We start from the raw sequence: 19,882 nt of genomic DNA, 5'->3' as shown, positions 1-19,882 counted from the left end.
CTGTGGGGGTAGCTGCTTCTCCCTCTCCCTCTGCTGCTCCGCCTGCTAGTGCTCTCCTGCTCTCTCGGTTCTGTCAAATAAATAAATAAGATCCTTAAAAAAAAAAAAAAAAGTAAAAGGGATTCATCCAAATCGACTTTTCATTATCCTACCATGTTTTCTTTTCTCAAATTTGAATGAACATTTCTGAAATAAATTTTACGTGTTCTGAGTCACATCTGCTGTATTCACTACCAAAATTCCTCAGTGAAAACTAGGTTTAATATCTTTACACCTTGCCTAGGTATCTTTTAGGTATCTTTTTCATGTTTAGGTATCTTTTTATAAAAAAAGATAGTGCTCAATCAGTTCATATTTAGGTTCTCTAATCCACTTAGAGTTAAATATATCCCTATTTTCTAACGACTGATAGATTTTTTTTTAAGATTTAATTTATTTATTTGACAGAGAGAGAGAGTGCGCACAAGCAGAGGGAACAGCAGAGGGAGAGGAAGAAGCAGGCTCCCCGCCAAGCAGGGAGCCCGATGTGGGGCTCCATCCCAGGACCCTGGGATCATGACCCGAGCCGAAGGCAGACGCTTAACCATCTGAGCCACCCAGGCATCCCTGACTGATAGATTTTATGTGAGCAACTATAACAAAGAGTTTTGGGTGCTTTAAATAAAATGTAAGAGTATGTTGGGGATTGAAGCATCAAAGCTAGGCAAATAATTCCTACTTACCACTTTACAACATCAGACACCTGAGTCTACTACCTAAACCAGAGGTGTGTTAAAGACAGCCAGATCTCACTTCTCTCAGATAAGCATCTGGAATGCTGATGTGAGTAGGTGTGTTTCTGTTTGGTAATATCGAGCTTAGAGTGCAGTACATAAAATACTTGATGTTTAAAAACAATGAGTGGAATGAAACAAACAATTCAGTAGTTTCTAATTGTTTTAAAAATGAAATCTCAGTGCAGGGACTCTTTACAAGCTTGTAATCTAAACACCAGACCAGTGGCAGGTTGATTTTGCTAAAGCAGGAGAGAGGAACATTGTCCGCTGTTCATCAAAAGTACTGTCACCTCACTACTTGTCCTTGGAAGGCTTTTCTAAGACTCACCGCTTCATCGAATTTCCTTCATTACCTGACTTCCCTCAGCTACTCAGCAGCTCTGTGACCTCAACCAAGTTACTAGCTCTCATCTTGAGATAGCTGGAGTTGGCTAGGTGATCTTCAAGTGTGGTTTCTTGTACCTTTCAAATTCTCACACTTCACAGCTGATAGGTCTTTCCACGTGACTTCTACACTAGTTATAGTTAAGCATTTAATTATGGTTTGGGGTTTTTTGTTTGTTTGTTTGTTTTTTTGCCTTGTGCTGATTGTTTCATGTGTGTTATTTGTCTTATCTCCTCAATTAAGTTGGAAGTCTGATTATAGGTGATATAGTTTTTTTCTCTTATGCCTTGCTTCTTGGGGACATGAACACTTGATTGAGGCCACGGAGAAAAGGTACAAGTCACATCTCTACCTCACTGAGGTAGCCATGTCCATCCATAAGATAGACTTTGGCAAAAGTCCTACAGTGGAATTTCCATAAAGTATCAACTGGGAGATTCCTTTGGCCTATTCCTTGGTGCTTTGATTCTTCGAAGTACACGTAAGTAGCACCTTACGGAGTCAGCGCATTTCCCAAATATTTTGAAACATTCTAATAGTCCGAATAAAATGCTGTGAGGACTTAATGTGTTATAAATGGTGTAGCCATTCATACCCAGGAGGGCATGAGTTTGAAATGCAGCTGGATGGCCTGAGGCCAGTTATTTCACCTTCCTGCTTCAGTTCCAGTATGATGAGATGGAGATAATCATACTACCTCGCTGGGTTGACGTGAGGATTAAATGAGATAATGCATAATAAGAACTTAGATTCCTGCTTGGCACATAGCAGTTATTCAGCAAAGGCCAGCTGTCATCACCCACATACGGAATCCTGTCCACTGTTAATCCATAGAACAGGACAACACAGCTGGCAGAGGCAACCTCAGACTGACTTAGTTTAAAAAAAAATACAGGCTCAGAATAAGAAAGACCAAAACGTTTTATTTGATTAGCTGTAACACCTTTAGTCCTACAATGATTTTTTTTTTTTACCCTTCCTCAATAAAAATAGTGGATAATACAAACAGGTAGGAAAAAAAGCAGTTAAAAAGTACTCACAGTTTCATCACTCAGAGAAAACTATGGTACATGTTTAAAATGTACCATATTTTACAGGTAATTTGGATCATACTAAGATAAGATTTTGATAACTTTTATTTAAAAATAAAATTTTAGCATAAGCATTTAGCAAACATCATTTTTAATGGTGTATTATAATCCCAATATTCCATTATATGGATATACCAGAATTTATTTAACCTTTCTCTCCTAGCTTTAGGCTGTAGCGAGGGTCTCTATATCATAAACATCGCTGCAGCAACAACTTCCTACATAACTCTTTCTTAAGTTGTTTTTTGTATGTTTGGTTTTTAAAAATGTATTTATTTAGAGAGAGAAAGAGAGCGCACACGCATGGGCAAGCGGGAGGAGAGGGCAGGGAAGAGAGGGAGCGAGAGAGAATCTCAAGTCGACTCCCCACTGAGCAGGAGCCTGGCTTGGGGCTTGATCTCACCACCTAGAGACCATGACCTGAGCGGAAAGCAAGAGTCCAATGCTCAACCGACTGAGCCACCTAGGAGCCCCTTAAGTTATTTTTGTTGAGATTGGCGAATACATTCTTTTTGGAGGCGGAACAGAAATGGCACAAGGTAGTATTTAGATGTTGCCTTGAAATTCTGGATATTTTAGACCACAAGGACACTGTTAGATGAGCCACCCTAGTGGAGGGAGGAAAAAATGCCAAGGGGATTGTTGGAGTCACCAAACACTATGCTGCAGAAAGGCAAATATTTGGGCATCATCAGAAGGCTGGGTGATGAGTGCTGCCCTCTCCATTTCCTCTTCTGTTGTGCTGCAACAAGCAGGAATAAGGACTGGATCAGCGCTGGCAGCCTCCTGTGGGGTGGGGGTGGGAAGTTCTGGCTTCTCAAATCATTTAGATAGAACACTACTAGCAGAAAATGGGTGAGAGTTCATTATGCACAGAACATACTCATGGGTACAAACCGAAGAAACCGAAGTCTGTTACCAGTTTTAGCTAGCCACCGTTGTGAAAGTAAGAGGTGTCGATTTTCTAAATATTGGGGTATTTAGCTTTGGCATTTGGGCTTTCTACTACCTCTGAATCAGGCTAATTAGAAAAACCAGGATAAAAAGATAATAGGTAGAATTTTCTGGTTGTATCTGCATAGAATGTAGATAATATGCGCTTTAAAACAACAACAACCATATTCAGTGCTTCTAGATGGATGGGAAGCATGCAAATTCAAGAACAAAAGAGAAATGGAAAGCAAGGGCTCATTATACTATTGCTACTTTCTGGGACATGGTCAGATTCTCAAGTTTGTCAATGAAATTATGAGTTGTGCAATGCACATTTGGACTGAAGATTAAGAATTGAAGGCCCAGGGGCGCCTGGGTGGCTCAGTTGGTTAAGCGACTGCCTTCGGCTCAGGTCATGATCCTGGAGTCCCTGGATCGAGTCCCGCATCGGGCTCCCTGCTCGGCAGGGAGTCTGCTTCTCCCTCTGACCCTAACCCTTCTCATGTGCTCTCTCTCATTCTCTCTCTCTCAAATAAATAAATAAAATCTTTAAAAAAAAAAAAAAAGAATTGAAGGCCCAGGGGCTCCTGGGTGGCTCTGTCATTAGGCGTCTGCCTTTGGCTCAGGTCGTGATCCCAGGGTCCTGGGGTCGAGCCCCGCATCGGGTTCCCTGCTCAGTGGGAAGCCTGATTCTCCCTCTGCCTGCCACTCCCCCTGCTTGTGCTCGCTCTCACATGTTCTTTCTCTCAAATAAATAAATAAAATATTTAAAATAAAAAAGAATTGAAGGCCCAAGTGTCCAGCATTGAAGAGGTTAAGTCAGGTATCAGGATCTTTTAGACACGTGAACACTTTTCCTCAAAAGACCAGTAAATGAATTTCAACATTAATGTGAAGCATATTTGTTTGGCACGGTAACCAAAGATGGAAAGAGTACTGTTAATTTTTAGCATGTGGGACGCTTACCAAGTGAATAAAACAAAAAGCCGTCGTGGTTTTGGAAACAGAATTAGTAGGGAAACAAAGGAGTCCTGGTTTTAACTGACAGGTTTTGGGGTTTGGTTTGGTTTGGTTTGGTTTTGTGATAGCCTGGCTTGTGTATGTATGTGTGGTTTTAATACAAATCAAATGCCATGAAAGTAAAAATAAGTCAAGGTTTGACTTCTATGATATTTAATTACATGTGTTTTAGCCTTAATAGGTAAGTCAGTATTCACCTTGGGATGGCAGTATTCTGATTCAGATATGGAAACTGTTCAGTGTACCGAACGTGGTGCACAGAATTTCTAAGTAGACCTTTTCTCTAGATAGTGCAGCTGTCAAGCTTGGTATCTCATTACTTAATTCATGCCATCTTGTAGATGCTTAGAGCTGGCTAATCGTGTGTGTGTGTGTGTGTGTGTGTGTGTGTGTGTGTGTGTTCGTATTCTCCGTCAATTCGAAGGGGTAAGGTAATGTTACTTTTAGTGGCTGTTCCATCAAAATAATGATCTGGACCTCTAGCAGATTTCTCTATAGTTTGGAAAGAGGATGGGAAAACTCATGACAATAGTGAGTACTTAACAGTAGTCACTTTGATTGAGTAATCAGAGTAGCTGTTATTGAGCAACAGCTAAAGGCCTGTGTTTTTATGAAAGTATGCAAATTACCAACCCCACTCTCCATTTCACAGATGAGGAAAGAGAGGCTCAGAGAGATGAAGTATCCTGCCCGAAGACCTGTATTCAGTGAATGTCAGGGCCAAAATTCAGACCCAGGTCTAAGTCCATTGACAGCTAGCTGGCTGTCTTTTCTGCCACAATAAACCTATTATTTATGTCAGGAAAAGAAGTGTGTTCTGTAAAATTTTCGGAAGGGATAAGCGTATGCAGTGTGTACCTTTGGCAAAAAGCTGATCCGTGTGTCTGTGGAAGTAACAGTGGCCAGCATTACGGGGCACTTACTATGTGCAGACTCTGAGCTAAACACTTTACATGGATTATCTGAACAAACACTCCTAGCACCCTATGAGATGGGTACTGCTATGGACTTGTGTCCCTCAAAGCTCATATATTGACTTCTAACCCCCAAGGTGATTGTGTTAGGAGGTAGGGCCTTTGGAAGGTGATTAGGTCATGAGGATAGAGCCACTGGGATTAGTGTCCTTAGAAAAGAGACCTCAGAAAGCTAGCCGCCGCCCCTGCCCCTCCATCCCTGCTTCTGCCATGTGAGGTTACCACCAAAAGCCATCCAGGAGGCAGGCTCTCACCAGACACTGAATCCACCAGCACCTTGATCTTGGACTCCAGAACTGTGAGAAAGAAATTTCTGTTGTTTATAAGATACTCAGACAATGGTAAGACAGATCCTATCATGATCTTCCTTCTTCAGGTGAAGAAACTGAGGGAGGGCACAAGGGCTCCGGGTAAAACCGTCAGAGTTCAGATTTTGACTCTGCTGGGCTAGACTCAGGACCGTAGAGGGCTCTCGGAAAGTGTGAGTAGTGTTCTGTAGTGGAAAGAGCTTTAGAGCCACCAGACCTAAATTTAGAGTCTCCCTGCACTGTAGGGTTTTTTTTGTTTGTTTTTTGTTTTTGTTTTTGTTTTTAAAGACTTATTTATTTATTTTAGATAGAGAAAGAGAGTGGGGGGAGAGGGGCAGAGAGTTTTAAGCAGACTCCGCACTGAGCGCAGAGCCCGACTCGGGGCTCCATCTCAGGACCCTGAGATCATGACCTGAGCCAAAACCAAGAGTCAGGTACTCAACTGACTGTGCCCCCCAGGTGCCCCAGCACTGTTTAATAACAGTGTAGCCTTAAGGTGAGATCCTCAACTTCTGGGACTATCTCTTGAATAGAGTTAATGGGGCCCCTCTTATTAGTTGTGGGGACCAAATGTGGAAAATGTAGATAAGTGTAGAATAGAATGACTAGACCCTGGTGTGTGCACAGTAAAAGACATTTGGTTATTAACACTAGCAACTCTTAATAAAGGTCATTTAATATTAATATTATTGCTGTTATTTAGTCACAGAGGCTTTCAAAACTTTGTGAAATCTCAGAATTTCCATCTTGCCCGGACTGAGACTGGGCCTGGGTTTCCGGGTATGTTCTAAACTGACCTAACATCACATCCTGTGTGGAAGCTCCCCTAACTCCCTCTGACGTTTCTAGAAGCAGGACACATGGCCTGTGTCACAATTCAATGACCTCATTGTCACTTTTCTTAAGTTGCCCCATTGCAACTCCTGAAATGGAGTACAGCGTGCCCTGTCTGAGGGTGATGTTGGCAACTTTGTGACTAAGAAGACTGTCATTTATTTTACTGCTAATCTAGTGCCAGGACAAAGTGATTTTTAAAAAAGGAAGTTCCTTCTTTTGATCTTTACGGTTTGATACCTCAGCCCTTAGGTGAGGCAGATAATGCACAAAAGAGATGAGAAGGATTAGGAAAGTGAGCACTTGGCCTTTGTAAAAGCTGCATGAATCGGACAAGGCTTCAGAATTCAGAACAGCTGCGTGGAGTTCTTAGGCCTTCTTTTTTTTTTTTTTTTTAATTTTTTTATTGTTATGTTAATCCCCATACATTACATCATTAGTTTTAGATATAGTGTTCCATGATTCATTGTTTGTGCATAACACCCAGTGCTCCATGCAGAACGTGCCCTCCTCAATACCCATCACCAGGCTAACCCATCCTCCCACCCCCCTCCCCTCTAGAACCCTCAGTTTGTTTTTCAGAGTCCATCGTCTCTCATGGTTCTTCTCCCCCTCCGATTTCCCCCCCCTTCATTCTTCCCCTCCTGCTACATTCTTCTTCTTTTTTTCTTTCTTAACATATATTGCATTATTTGTTTCAGAGGTACAGATCTGAGATTCAACAGTCTTGCACAATTCACAGTTCTTAGGCCTTCTTTTTAACCTGCAGCCTAGCAAACTTTGTTCTGGCAGATGAGGAGATGGATATTTCTGGGCACTTGTTGCCTTTAAGACTAGCACATGAACTTTCTGGGGCACCTGGCCTTGACTCTATGCTGAATCGGGGCCACAGGGCCTTTAGCTTGCGCCTCTGGATAGTGTGAGCCTACCCGAACCTCTGGGAGCGGGGACCAGCCTGGACGGTGTTGGTTACTAGGAATCGTCTGGGGCTTCTGGACAAACAACTCCTTTACAGCCTGAGGCAGGAGATCGAGGAGTGAGAGAGGCAGGGGTGGACTTGTGTGACTTCAAACTTGATGTGGGTCAGCGGTGTGATGAGGCTTCCGGCAGAATGTAAGCACTCAAATGTTAGCTATTATGGGTGGTGGTGTTAGATGCCCTTCCTTACACGTAGTCAAATCAGACTCCCATAACTTCTACCTTGACCATACATTTTGTCCAGTCTCTCTTCTACATGACTGCTCGCTAGATATTTAAAGACAGCTATTTTATCTTGACTTTTCCTTGGGGTCCTACCCTCTGAGAAACCAAGACCCACAGACTCACCTGCCAGACTCCATCATCCATGTGATTCAGTACTGGTTGTAATGGGTTGCCAACAGTATTAAAACTTAGACAGGAGGATGGCCTCTTGGGGTTGTCATGAAGGGGATTAAGTACGTACTGACCTGGGTGACCTTGAACACTGAGATTTAATAAGCCTATGGGTCCCACAGGGGCTAACCAGTTTTTATCCCTGTGCTAGACTTCACATGTGATACGTGGCTTCACGTGATTCCAAGCTGGAGTGTAGACTGAAGCCAGTTACCTGGCTTGATTTTACTCAAATACTAAGGCATTTCCAAAGTCACTAAACTCTGTGTGTATGGATTAGAAGACTTGAACATAGTTGAGGCTGTCTGCTTACTATTCATACTTTCCCAACTACCAATGTTTAATGAAAAACATCTAAAGACATGCTGTGTATTTAGGGAAAGGAAGGTAGTATCTGTTTGGGCAAGGAGATACCACATCTTCTTATCTTTTATGGAAGGTTTTTAGTATAAGGAAGTGGCCCAAATGTGATTTATTCTTTGGAGTGACTGCATAAGAGATGAACACTTTTTTTCTCAAAGATTTTATTTATTTATTTGAGAGAGAGAGAGCATGAATGGGGGAGAGGAGCAGAGAGAGATGGAGAAGCAGACTCCCCACTGACCAGGGAGCCCGACATGGCGCTCGATCCCAGGACCCTGTGGTCACGACCTGAGCCGAAGGCAGACGCTTAACTGACTGAGCCACCCAGGTGCCCCTATCATCGACACTTTTTTTTTTTTTTAAACATTTTATTTATTTTTGACAGAGAGAGAGAGAGCACAAGCATGGGAAGCAGCAGGCAGAGGGAGAGGAAGAAGCAAGCTCCCCGCTGAGCAGGGAGCCTGATGCGGGACTCGATCCCAGGACCCTGGCATCACGACCTGAGCCGAAGGCAGACGCTTAACCATCTGAGCCACCCAGGCGCCCCTCATCAACACTTTTAAAGAGTGGTGAGGGGTATCGTGAATAATTATGCCAGGACCACAGGATAAAATGGGATTATCCGAGACAAGCCACGAGGAGTCCCCTTGATGAGCTGGTGCCGGCTCCTACAGGTCCTGAGAGCTAGCTGTACACATTACCTCCTAACTCTGCATTCAGTGTCCTTATGTCAGTAGCTTGAAATTGGCTACGGTGGGTGTATTTATACTGTGGAAATTAGTGAAGAGTAAAAATCAAGGCTTTATTTTTAGAGAGCCAGTTGCTAAACATTTACCAGTACGCCACTGACTAGAAAACAGGTCATGGGTCACGCAGAGGAAAGTCCCAGAGAACATCAGTAATACAAGCTGAATTATTAAGGCATTTGAGTCAGAAGGGGAGGAAAAGGCCAACGTGTCCTCTGCTAAGTAGGACAATGCCAGAAGATGGGGAGTTAGACAAAGGAGCTTCATTCTCAGGAAAGCAAGTTTCTACAAATATTTGAGGGCCCGCTATGATGTAAGGGTAAAATTTGGAATTGCACTGTTATCTGCCTCCCTTTCTCCCTCTTAAATTCCTACCCCAAATACAGTTGGGTTCAGTGCTGGATCACCCAGTAGGTAGGACAAGCAGGTGTTAATATACCAGCAATGCAGCCGGAGAACTAAGGAAAGGAGAAGAAAATAGTATACATGACTTTAGGTATACAGATATATATCCGTGCGTGCACCAAAGTGTTAATCACAGGGAAATCGTAACTTTGGGCTTCTTTATACTCATTTTATGACTCCCTATGTTTTTATTTTGAATGACTTGAATTGTTTTGAGCTGTATGTTCATTACACGTGGATTGGGAAACACCAACATTTCTTCTGTAAATAGGTGTTAAGTCCGGCCCCGATGAGCCTTGCACCTATCTAGGGTGATTTAAAGTTAATTTACTGTTGGTGAAATGGCAGGGTGGAGTTGCCGGAGTATCTTCGTTTCATGTTTCTGGTGAGAGCGGGCGAGTTGAAATTTGTCCCAACCAAAAGGGAAAGGAGCTTGGCATGTTTGTTTCCAAAAGCAGGATCTTTGGGCAAAAAAAGGGACTTCCCCAGTTCGATCCCATTTGTGTTTTACTCATGCTCCACTGTCCTCTCACTGTCTTGTAGGAATATTTGGAGAGTGTTGGTATTTTAAAGAAATCTTTTTATCTAGGAAAATTTCAAACGTTATATAAAACCAACGTGTATATCCAAGAAGTGCTAATCACTCATCGTTCAGCCTATCTGTCCATTCATGTCCTATCCTCTTTTATCTGTTACATCCAAACCTCCCCTTTCAAACTGGATGATTTGCAGCAAATCTCAGATATATCATTTCGATGGTAAATATTTTCACATGTATTTCTAAAAGGTAAGAACCCCTTTTAAAAACATAACGCTTATCTGTTAATTGCTGAAAAAAGTTAACAATGTGTTATTTTCAGTTGAACTATAATATTTTATGGTGCACAGTTAGAGGAATAAATTCAGTAATCTAACCACGAATAAAATTGTTGCATCCTGTTTGTTGCTAGGTAGATGAAAATTTGACATTGTGTTTCCTGGAAGGATTCAGTTTGCGGAGGTGGGGTGGATTTTGTTTGTTTGTTTTGCCAGTCCTGTTATTGTTTGTTTATGATTAATTTTTAACCGTTTCTTCATGGTGTGAGACTTGAAACTTCATTCTTGTAATGCGCCCAAAAGGTGCTTGGGGATCACCCCAGACTCACTGGCTTAGAAGTGACTTGTGTCTCATCTCCTATGTAGTTTTTGTCTTGAGATTGAGAGTTTGAGCACACTATTAAAAGAATTCCACCCTTCTTTCCTCTGCAGCCACTCGGGTGAGAGCAGGCCAGCTAGCACTCATCCTGAACACACATAGGAAGTAGGACTGGGCTCAGGCTGGAGGCCTGGAGGGGCTGCATTCAAGGTTGAACCTCAGCTGGGGCGCCTGGGTGGCTCAGTCGTTAAGCATCTGCCTTCGGCTCAGGTCATGATCCCAGGGTCCTGGGATCGAGTCCCACATCGGGCTTCCTGCTCCGCGGGAAGCCTGCTTTTCCCTCTCCCACTCCCCCTGCTTGTGTTCCTGCTCTCGCTGTGTCTCTCTCTGTCAAATCAATAAAATCTTTAAAAAAAAAAAAGGTTGAACCTGGGGTTTAGAGGAGGTTCCCAGGAGGGGTATTGCTGAAATTTGTGCGGTTTGCCATTCCAGACAATCTTTAGACCGATGACGCTGCATTTCAAATTAATCACAAAAACAAAGAAAAAGATCCTGAATCTATTTAGTATCACTCTTGTTTGTCAAGCATTCCTGGGGATCAAACCAGTTAAAACATCAGTGAGTTCTTACCTGTGTAACTGCCAGGACTGGCTTACTCTTGTCAGTAGTAGGAGTTTTTCTGTTTTATGAAAAACGTGCTTCAGATGCATTTTATACATTTTTGTCTTCTTTGGCAGAGTACTGAGTATCATGTGATATTGTCTAGTAATTTAGGGACATTACTAATATCTGTTCTTATGCTGGGTTGTGTAAGTAATGGTGTACAAATTGTTGTTCCTTTGTTTTTTAGTCAGTGGATATTTGTTATGCATCAGCTATGTGCAGGATGGAACTTTTTAAAAAGGGTCCAAATATTTCATTTAAAATTCTTCTTTAAAAATATTTTTGTCTATTTAAAAGCTGTCGTTAAAAAACATGTTGGAAACCACCTAACTAATGTTTGGGTGAGTTCCTTAACTTCTCATTCTCAGTTCTGTCATCTTTGCCTACCGCACTGGGTTAGGAGAATTAAATCAGATATTGCACGTAAAGCTCCTAGCGCAGAACTCGGCACATAGTAAGCCCTTAATGTTAGTTGGAACAGAGCTGCTGCTGGATTAACCCATTTTTTGTAGACCTTGGAATAAGCTTCTCCTGAATTCTTATAAACAGACCACTGATTGGCAAGTTGGTAGCTCTGAAGTCTTTTAAAAAGTTCGGCCTATGCACATATGTCCACATAAAATTGCACAGGTTAATGTACCACTTTAGTACAAGTGTACCACACTCAATTAAATTTTAGGCAAGGCTTAGTTTTTGCTTGGCAAATGCTCTCACTCTGGCATAGGTCAGTTATATAATAACAAGTAAATGAATAACCTGTCCAGTTTAGAGCTTTAGCGCTCACTCTAAAGTTTAGGTACTTTTGTTTGATTTTTATGTTTGTTACAAGCAAAAGGAGGAGTTGTTAGTTATTTCCAGTGTTCAGCTTTTTGTGAAACATTTTCAGTAAATCTTTCCAAGTTACTGAATCAGTTTTGATTCCAGAAATCCCCGGATTGCAAGGAAAGCTGTTCAAAAAACAGTTAGAATTTGCACCTATTCTCTGTGAGTCAAACTTTTCTCCATATTGTGTAATCCAAACAAAGTACAAAAATAAATTGGATGCTGAAGTTTATGAGACTACAGCTATCATCTGTAAGTGACAACTGTCTAGCCTTTACAGTCATCAAAACAGCGTTGTTTTCATAGATGAACTTTACATTAAATGTGTAATGCGTTTTGTAAAGTAAACCAATGTAAAGATGTTGCTTTTATCTCTTTCATATGTGAGGTCCAGAGTTCAGATGTAATAAATTTCCACTGCTGAATTGTTTGGAAAATATTACCTTAATGATGGAGAAGGGCACTCTGTCCCCAAACTAAATGGCACCAGATAAATAAAATATTTTGGGGTGCCTGGGTGGCTCAGATGGTTAAGCGTCTGCCTTCGGCTCAGGTCATAATCCCAGGGTCCTGGGATCGAGTCCCGCATCGGGCTCCCTGCTCGGCGGGGAGCCTGCTTCTCCCTCTGCCTCTGCCTTTCTCTCTCGCTGTCTGTCATGAATAAATAAATAAAATCTTTAAAATATTTTGAATACTCATATTTTTAAAGTTGCAACCTCTTTTCCAACTAGATATTACATTTAGCTGTGCCTTTGATAAAAATTGTTATAGTAAAAGAAAACATTTATTACTAATGACAGTGATCGTCACTTCTGGAAACTTGTCAGCAATGAGCCAGAAGGCAGCTGAGAAACTGGAAGGAAGCAAACACTTATGAGCCACCCAAATCAGTGTTGGAAAGTAGATAAAATTGGAGATGCTTTTGCATTTTGCATTCAGAGTACTTCCTGTGCTCTCTCTGAGTCCATTTACTCTTACCAAAGGCACAGTTTTTAACAGACTTGATTTTCTGGTTTCTCTGCATTCATATCCAGCAGGTTTGGGATAGATATACCGCAGTAACATTGATAGCAGCAAGAAATTAACAGCATTAGCCCAAAAGCAAGACAGAGAAAGCTATAATAGAGACAAAAGAATACTCAAGTCATAGCAGCCTGGGAGGCACAGATTCATGTGGTTCCTGAAGGCATCAGTCTATAATGGGCACAAAAATTGATTCTCATATGCCTGTCAGTAATCAGGAAGAGTTAAAATTTTTTTACTGTTTATTTTCTTTAAAAATATGGGAAAGTGGGTCATGCATTTTAGAAAGATTTTCTTCAAGAACAATTATAACTTGGCATTTATATTTTATTTATTTTTTAAAAGATTTTACTTATTTATGTGTGAGAGAGAGAGAGAGCACAAGCAGGGAGGGAGGGGCAGTGGGAGAAACAGGCTCCCCGCCGAGCAGGGAGCCCGATGCGGGACTCGATCCCAGGACCCCGGGATCATGACCTGAGCTGAAGGCAGTCGTTTAACTGACTGAGCCACTCAGGCACCCCAATTTGGCATTTATATTTTAAAAGTTATCTATAAAATGAAGGGATTAGGCCAGAGCTTCATATATGCATAAAATCTGCTTTATTAAGATATAATTCACATGCAATTCACCCATTTAAAGTGTGCAATTAGGTGGTTTGTAGCGTATTCACAGAGTGCAACCATTACCACAGTCAGTTTTAGAACCATAGCCCCCCACCCCGAAAACTTATTGGCGGGTCACTCCTTTTTGCCCCACAACTCCCAACACCAGGCAACCACTAATATTTCTGCCTCTTACAGATTTACCTATTGTAGACATTTCATATATTGGAGTCATACAGTAGGTGGTCTCTTGTGATTGGTTCCTTTCACTTACCATAGTGTTTTCAACATTCATCTATGTCTTAGTGCATATCAGTATTTCATTCCTTTTTATTGCCAAATAATACTTCATTGAATGGAGACAGCATAGGTTATTGATCCATTCATCAGTTGGTGGACATTCAGGTTGTTTCCACTTTCTGGCTATTATGAGTAATGCTGCTATGAACATTCACGTACAACTTTTTATGTGGACATGTGTCCATTTCTCTTGGGTGTGTACCTGAGAGTGGACTTGCTAAATCATATACTAGCTTACGTTTAACCTCCTGCAGAACTGTCAGACTGTTTTCCAAAGTGACTGCACTATTTTATATTCCCACCAACAGTGTGAGGGGCTCCCAATTTCTCCACATCCTCACCAACACTTGGCATTTTCCATTTTTTAAATTATAGCCACTCTAGTGGGTTCAAAGTGGTATCTCATTGTGATTTTGATGCGCATTTCCCTCAAAGTGCTCTTATGTCCCTCCAACACTCACATCCTATGGTTTTAAACTTTTTTGTAGGTTTGAGTGTCATCTCCAGTTTAATGATAAGGTTCTTGAATGGCTAGGAAGTCTTAAGCTTAACTTTCTGATGGTTATTGTGCCTAAGAGGGAACCCTGCTTAGAGCTGCCATTCGTAAATAGTAAAGGATTGTTTTAAATGGTGTCTGGTCCTAAGACAATGTGGATTTCACTCATAGCAGAGTTTTCACTCTTTCCTGATTGTTCTTGATTAACGATCAGTCCTTGCAGACTGGAATGTAAGTGCCAAAGGGGCAAGTTCACGGCCGTATCCTGGCTCTGTGTCACAGTGCCTCTCACTGTCATAAATATCTGTTCATGAATCAGTTTATCCATCAGCATGTAGTTGTTCTCAGATTATTTGAAGAGGGGCTTGTGATCTTTCTTTCAGCTTGTAATGCCATGTGAGCAGTTGGCGTATCTTTCCTCAGTCCCCACTCAGCTCGACTTTAAAGATTTGCCAGACTTTCACAGTCAAGCTAAAGTGCATGAACAAAGCCCATTTCTGGTAAACCTGTTGTTCCGCCCGGTGGTGCCACCTAGCCCTGCAGTTCTCCCTGAAGCCTCCAATTAACCACTCCCTGGTATTAAATTGTCAGTAGCATCCCTGGAGTAAGTACGTATGCTCTGGTGGCTTATCAGGACAGAAAGCTAAACCTCTTGGTGGTTTAAACTGGGATTTATTTAAGCAGGTAATGAGATTGCCATCTTGAGCTTCAGTGCAGGGCATTAGATAGCTGGAGGAACCATTCCTGGGTGGACGCTCTGGTTAGTTCTGGGTTCTGAAATGATCACATTGGAAATAATCACACAGGGCCACTGTACTCTTGTCCCTTGATACATCTCTACAGGATCTTCTTTTTAGTCAAGGGACTGTATTTCTGATGACGAAGGTGACGTTATTAAAGCCGAGGACCACATGCAAGTTGATACTTACCTCCTGTTGCCTCTATATGGGGCAGAACAGACAGCTTCTTGGTGAGAAATAGGGACAATGACCTTAACTGTCTGTAATTGTCCCCCCCCTTCCTTAGCTTGACAGTGTGACTGCGACTGGGACACAGTTTTCATTTGCCTATCATTTCCCCTCCTTAGGACCTAGGACAGAAATCCAGGGCTTGACTGTGAGGATGACAGGAACAGAATGAGCTCAGTGGTCACTAGAGTGACATCCCTCCTTCTGCTCTGATTTTCTCTCGTAAGGGTGGCAGGGAGAGGCTCCAGGACCTTGGGAAAGAAACCATGCCTCACTGAGCTGCCCAGGGACTTGAGGAAGACGCTCAAGGAAAAGTGTTTTTCACCTCATGGGTTTGACATTTTGGATCCCCTCATCTGTAGCTTCATCTTGCCCCTGCTTCCTCCTGGCCCAGGTTCAAGCTAAGAATACATGTATGGGTAACACCAGAATGGCGCCCTGCAAGACCTGTTGTTTTTTTTCTCTCTCTCTCTCAAATCTTAACCGAAAAAAGAAGTAACCCAGCTTTTATGTTGGTGTTTCTGTTTGTTGTTCAGATTTCATGTGGTTGTCTGTGTCAAGGTCGGCCACATGGGCTGCAAATCAAAGAACGTCTGCCTGCCTGACCTAAATACACCAGCACTGTGTCATGAGCTAACTTCTTTACCGAGGAATGCGTGGTTACCTTTAACACGGGGTCCACTGGGAGAGAGAAGCACATTGACGAAACTTAATCATATGTGGAACGTTTCTAAACCCATGAGCATGGGTTTAGTCTTGGGTGGATGATACCTGGAAATTCAAAAGCTGTGTTTAAAATTTAAAAATCACCTGCGGCGCTCATGGTATAAATTGTCCATTAATAATTTCATTAACAAGCAATTAGATGTGTTCAGGTCCCTTTGGGGAATGGGAACGTCTGCCAGGTCATTGCCAGGCACTACCCCGTGGCCCGCCTCAGAGCTCCCTCACGGTTAAAAGCAAGAGCAACCCATTCAAACTCTGATTTCTTACTTTTAAGTTGTGCTCTAGCTTCTTACAGCATTCGTTTTGATTCAACTAGAACAGCAGTTTTGAACTTGACCAGTGAGAATTACAGCCGCCCCCCGCCCCCACCCCCTGGAAAACATTTTCCATTTTCTCCCGTCCCGCTGCATCCCAGTCTCCGGGCCATGGCCTGGGAGCCCATATTTTTAACAAGTACCTTCGGCAGTTTTTATAATGAGGCAAAATTGAGAAAGCATGTGGTTGAATATAGCTCGTCCTTTTTAAAAAATAAAGGTCATTAAAACTTGGACTTTAAATTTAGTTGCAACTAAATACTCAAATTGAAGTTGCCTTAAGGAAATACAATTGTAAACAAACCATAGCTACCCAGTTCAAATTGCAAATGCAAAGCAGACTGCAGTCAGGTGTCTTGTCAGTTCCAACCTGTGACTGGGTGAGGCGCAGAATGTGAACAGAGGCGAACTGCCTGGACCCCCAGCGCTCGGCCTTGATGTGCTCCTTCCTCCCTACGAAATTCAAAGCTATAGCTTTTAACTCTGTTGGTATAAAGACGAATGTGCTAATAGGACATATTACAACATTGTCTTTGACCTGAAAGTTTGTATGTTTTCTTCTAATTTTAAAAGAAATTACAGTATCTTCACCAGTGCCCAAAAAGGTCGCAGGCCCTAGGCACTGAGTCTGTTGCGTGTAGCCGAGCGGAACTGGTGAAATCCGGGCCTTAGTTCTGGGGGCTGATGTGATGATATTTCTGCCGGCCTCAGAACTCCTGAAAGGAATCCTCGCTATTCGCTTTTTCTCTCTCATATATGAGAATATGATCAGCCTTTCTTTTTTGATCAGCCTTTTTGTTCCCATCCCAGTCCGCATGAGAGGGAAAAAGTTGACGGGACCCAGAGGCTGTGAGTGGCAGGAGGGTTATTGTCACACGGGGATGTGTGGCCTTTCCCACAGTGATCCTTTCCCGCAAACGTACCTCTGCCCCCGTAAGTGCGTCTTGAATGGCCAAGTTTAACCTACAAGGTTAGTGCAGGAGGGTAAGTCAGGACTCTTCCTACCCTCAATTCCCACCTGTCAAGTGTCTAACCGATGAAACAGCTTTGTCCTTGGGGGTCAGGCGTGCCTTGTCATTGATAGCTTGTGTCTAGTGGATTTCAATAAGGGCTTGACACGGGCAGGGTGTTGCTTGAGCAGGGAAGGGGCTGTGGGGCTGGGGAATGCAGGCACACTGGTTCCCGTGGGCAGGACCGCAGGTCTGAGGTCAGCTCCCTGAAACAAAGGTAAAATAATTTCTTTTTCTTTTGCATCATTACAGTGAAGTTTTTGATTGAGAATTCAAAAATAACTCTGATTATTAGGCACCTGGGTGGCCCAGTCAGTTAGGCATCTAACCGGCTCAGGTCATGATCTCAGGGTCCCGGGATTGAGCTCGGAGCCCTGCGTCGGCCTCCCTACTCAGCAGGAGTCTGCTTCTTGCCCTCTTCCCCAGCCTTTCTCCCCCTCCCCCCTGCTCGTGCTCTCTCTCTCTCTCAAATAAATAAAATCTTTATACATAAATAAATAAATAAAATAACTTTGATTATGAAGATTAAATGTGTTATTGTAAGCAATTGAAAAGCATCATCAGAAAAGCCAGGAGAAAAAAATTACCCTAATCCACAACTCAGAGATAACAGCTATTAACATTTCCGCCTAAAGTTTCTAGTCTTGTTTTCTGTGCACAAATAGCTATTTAATTTTTATACAAAATTGTAATCATGTACAGTGTACCATTGAACCACCTGCCCTTTTCACCTAACAACATATAATGAACATTCTCCTCACATCATTAAATGCCATCCTACAAAATGATTTTAATGGTGGTATTTTGTTCCTTTGTGTTAATGGGTGATCATTTATTTAGTTTATTTAACCCACTCTGTATGTTTGGACAATAATTAATTTTCTCACTCACGGTAGTAAAAGTTCAGTGATTTTTTTTTAAGATAAATTTTTGAATGCATGCATAATTATTTCTTTAGGGTACAGTGGAACTGATACATTAAAGAATATAGGAGGAATCTGGAGCTTTTTAACAGGTATTTTCCAAAAAGCCCATGTTTCCATTCCCACCAGTGCTCTGTAAGTGCTTGTGTCCTTGTCCCCTTGCCCCCTTGCCAACACTGGGGATTGCCATGTGACTAAAATGCAAACGAAGGGAACCTGGTGTGCGTTAATTTGAAAGAGAGGATGACTCAAGTTTCTTCGCATAGAATATTTAATGTTTAGCAGATTGCTCTGTGTGCAATAATTATGGGTTCCTCTACAGTGTTACCGAAACCCTTTTATTAAATTTTACATTTACCACTTTCTTCAAGGTCCTTAAATAGCTCTTGGGTTTTCAGCTCTTATGTTTTACGCAGTTAAAGTATGGTTTTGGAGGGCTGTGTGTGTGTGTGTGTGTGTGTGTGTGTGTGTGTGTGTGTTGAGGATGATGGGATGTGAGAAGTAGACAGAACCTTGGTGATCGGTGAGCCCACTTACAGTTTACAGCTTAGTCAATGGCTCAAGGAAGAAACTTGCCCACGACCATCCTGTCTGTCCGGGTGCTGTCACTGCAAGTGACAAGCTACTCAACTCAGACAAGCCTTGCAAAATGGGGAGCTTACTGGCTCATGAAACTGAAAATGGGTCTAAACTACTAGGACTGACCTTGGGCAATCCTTGATCTTTCTGAGCCATAATTTTCTTATCTGTAAACAGGATGTTGGACTTGACCTAAGGTCCCTTTCACCTCTTAAAGTTAAATGTTTCTATGAATATATTAGCAAAGACTGCATTATACTACCACCTAAATTTATACATGGTGAAGGGAAGACTAGACCTCAGAGAACTAATTTTTTTTTTTTTAAAGATTTTATTTATTTATTTGACAGACAGCGAGAGAGGGAACACAAGCAGGGGGAGTGGGAAAGGGAGAAGCAGGCTTCCCGCCGAGCAGGGACCCCGATGCAGGGCTCGATCCCAGGACGCTGAGATCATGACCTGAGCCGAAGGCAGTCGCTTAACCAACTGAGCCACCCAGGTGCCCCAAGAACTAATGTTTTAAGAAATACAATTCTATTACACACTCAGATCTAAGTTAACAAAGTTTGGGTTTTTTTAACATGTAGAGGTCCTTAGGCAACTTCAACATAATAGTATTCATGTAGCGTAAAAACATCAGTGCTTTTTTTTTTTAATTTTATTTATTTATTTGAGAGCGAGTGCACGCACGAGCAGGGTGGAAGGGCAGAGGAAGAAGCAGGCTCCCTGTTCAGTGGGGAGCCCAACACAAGGCTCAATCCCAGGATCCCAGGACCCCAGCATCATGACCTGAGCTGAAGGCAGACACTTAACCGACTGAGCCACCCAGGGGCCCCAAAATATCAGTGCTTTAAAAGTCTTTTTTTTCCTATTGATTATACAAACCTCAAATATCTTTTCTACCCATTAGTTAGCTCAACAAATCTATTTGTGGGGCACCTGGGTGGCTCAGTCCATTAAGTGCCCAACTCTTGATTTCAGCTCAGGTCATATCTCAGGGTCCTGGGATCGAGCCCCGAGTTCGGCTCTAGACTAAGCACAGAGTCTGCTTGTCCCTCTCCCCCTGCTCCTCCCCCCACTTGCACGCTCTCTCAAATAAATAAATAAAATC

General features: G+C 42.3%; 1 protein-coding gene across 5 annotated transcripts in view; it reads left to right on the top strand.

The window, feature by feature from the left end:
* PANK1 (pantothenate kinase 1) overlaps nucleotides 1–19,882 on the top strand; it is a 108,246-nt gene that overhangs the window by 52,186 nt on the left and 36,178 nt on the right. The gene's annotated exons all lie outside the window — the stretch shown is intronic.

Source organism: Phoca vitulina, unplaced genomic scaffold (genome assembly GCF_004348235.1).
Source record: "Phoca vitulina isolate PV1807 unplaced genomic scaffold, GSC_HSeal_1.0 scaffold48, whole genome shotgun sequence".
NCBI classification, from domain to species: Eukaryota; Metazoa; Chordata; class Mammalia; order Carnivora; family Phocidae; genus Phoca; species Phoca vitulina.
This window is presented reverse-complemented; position numbering and strand designations above follow the sequence as displayed.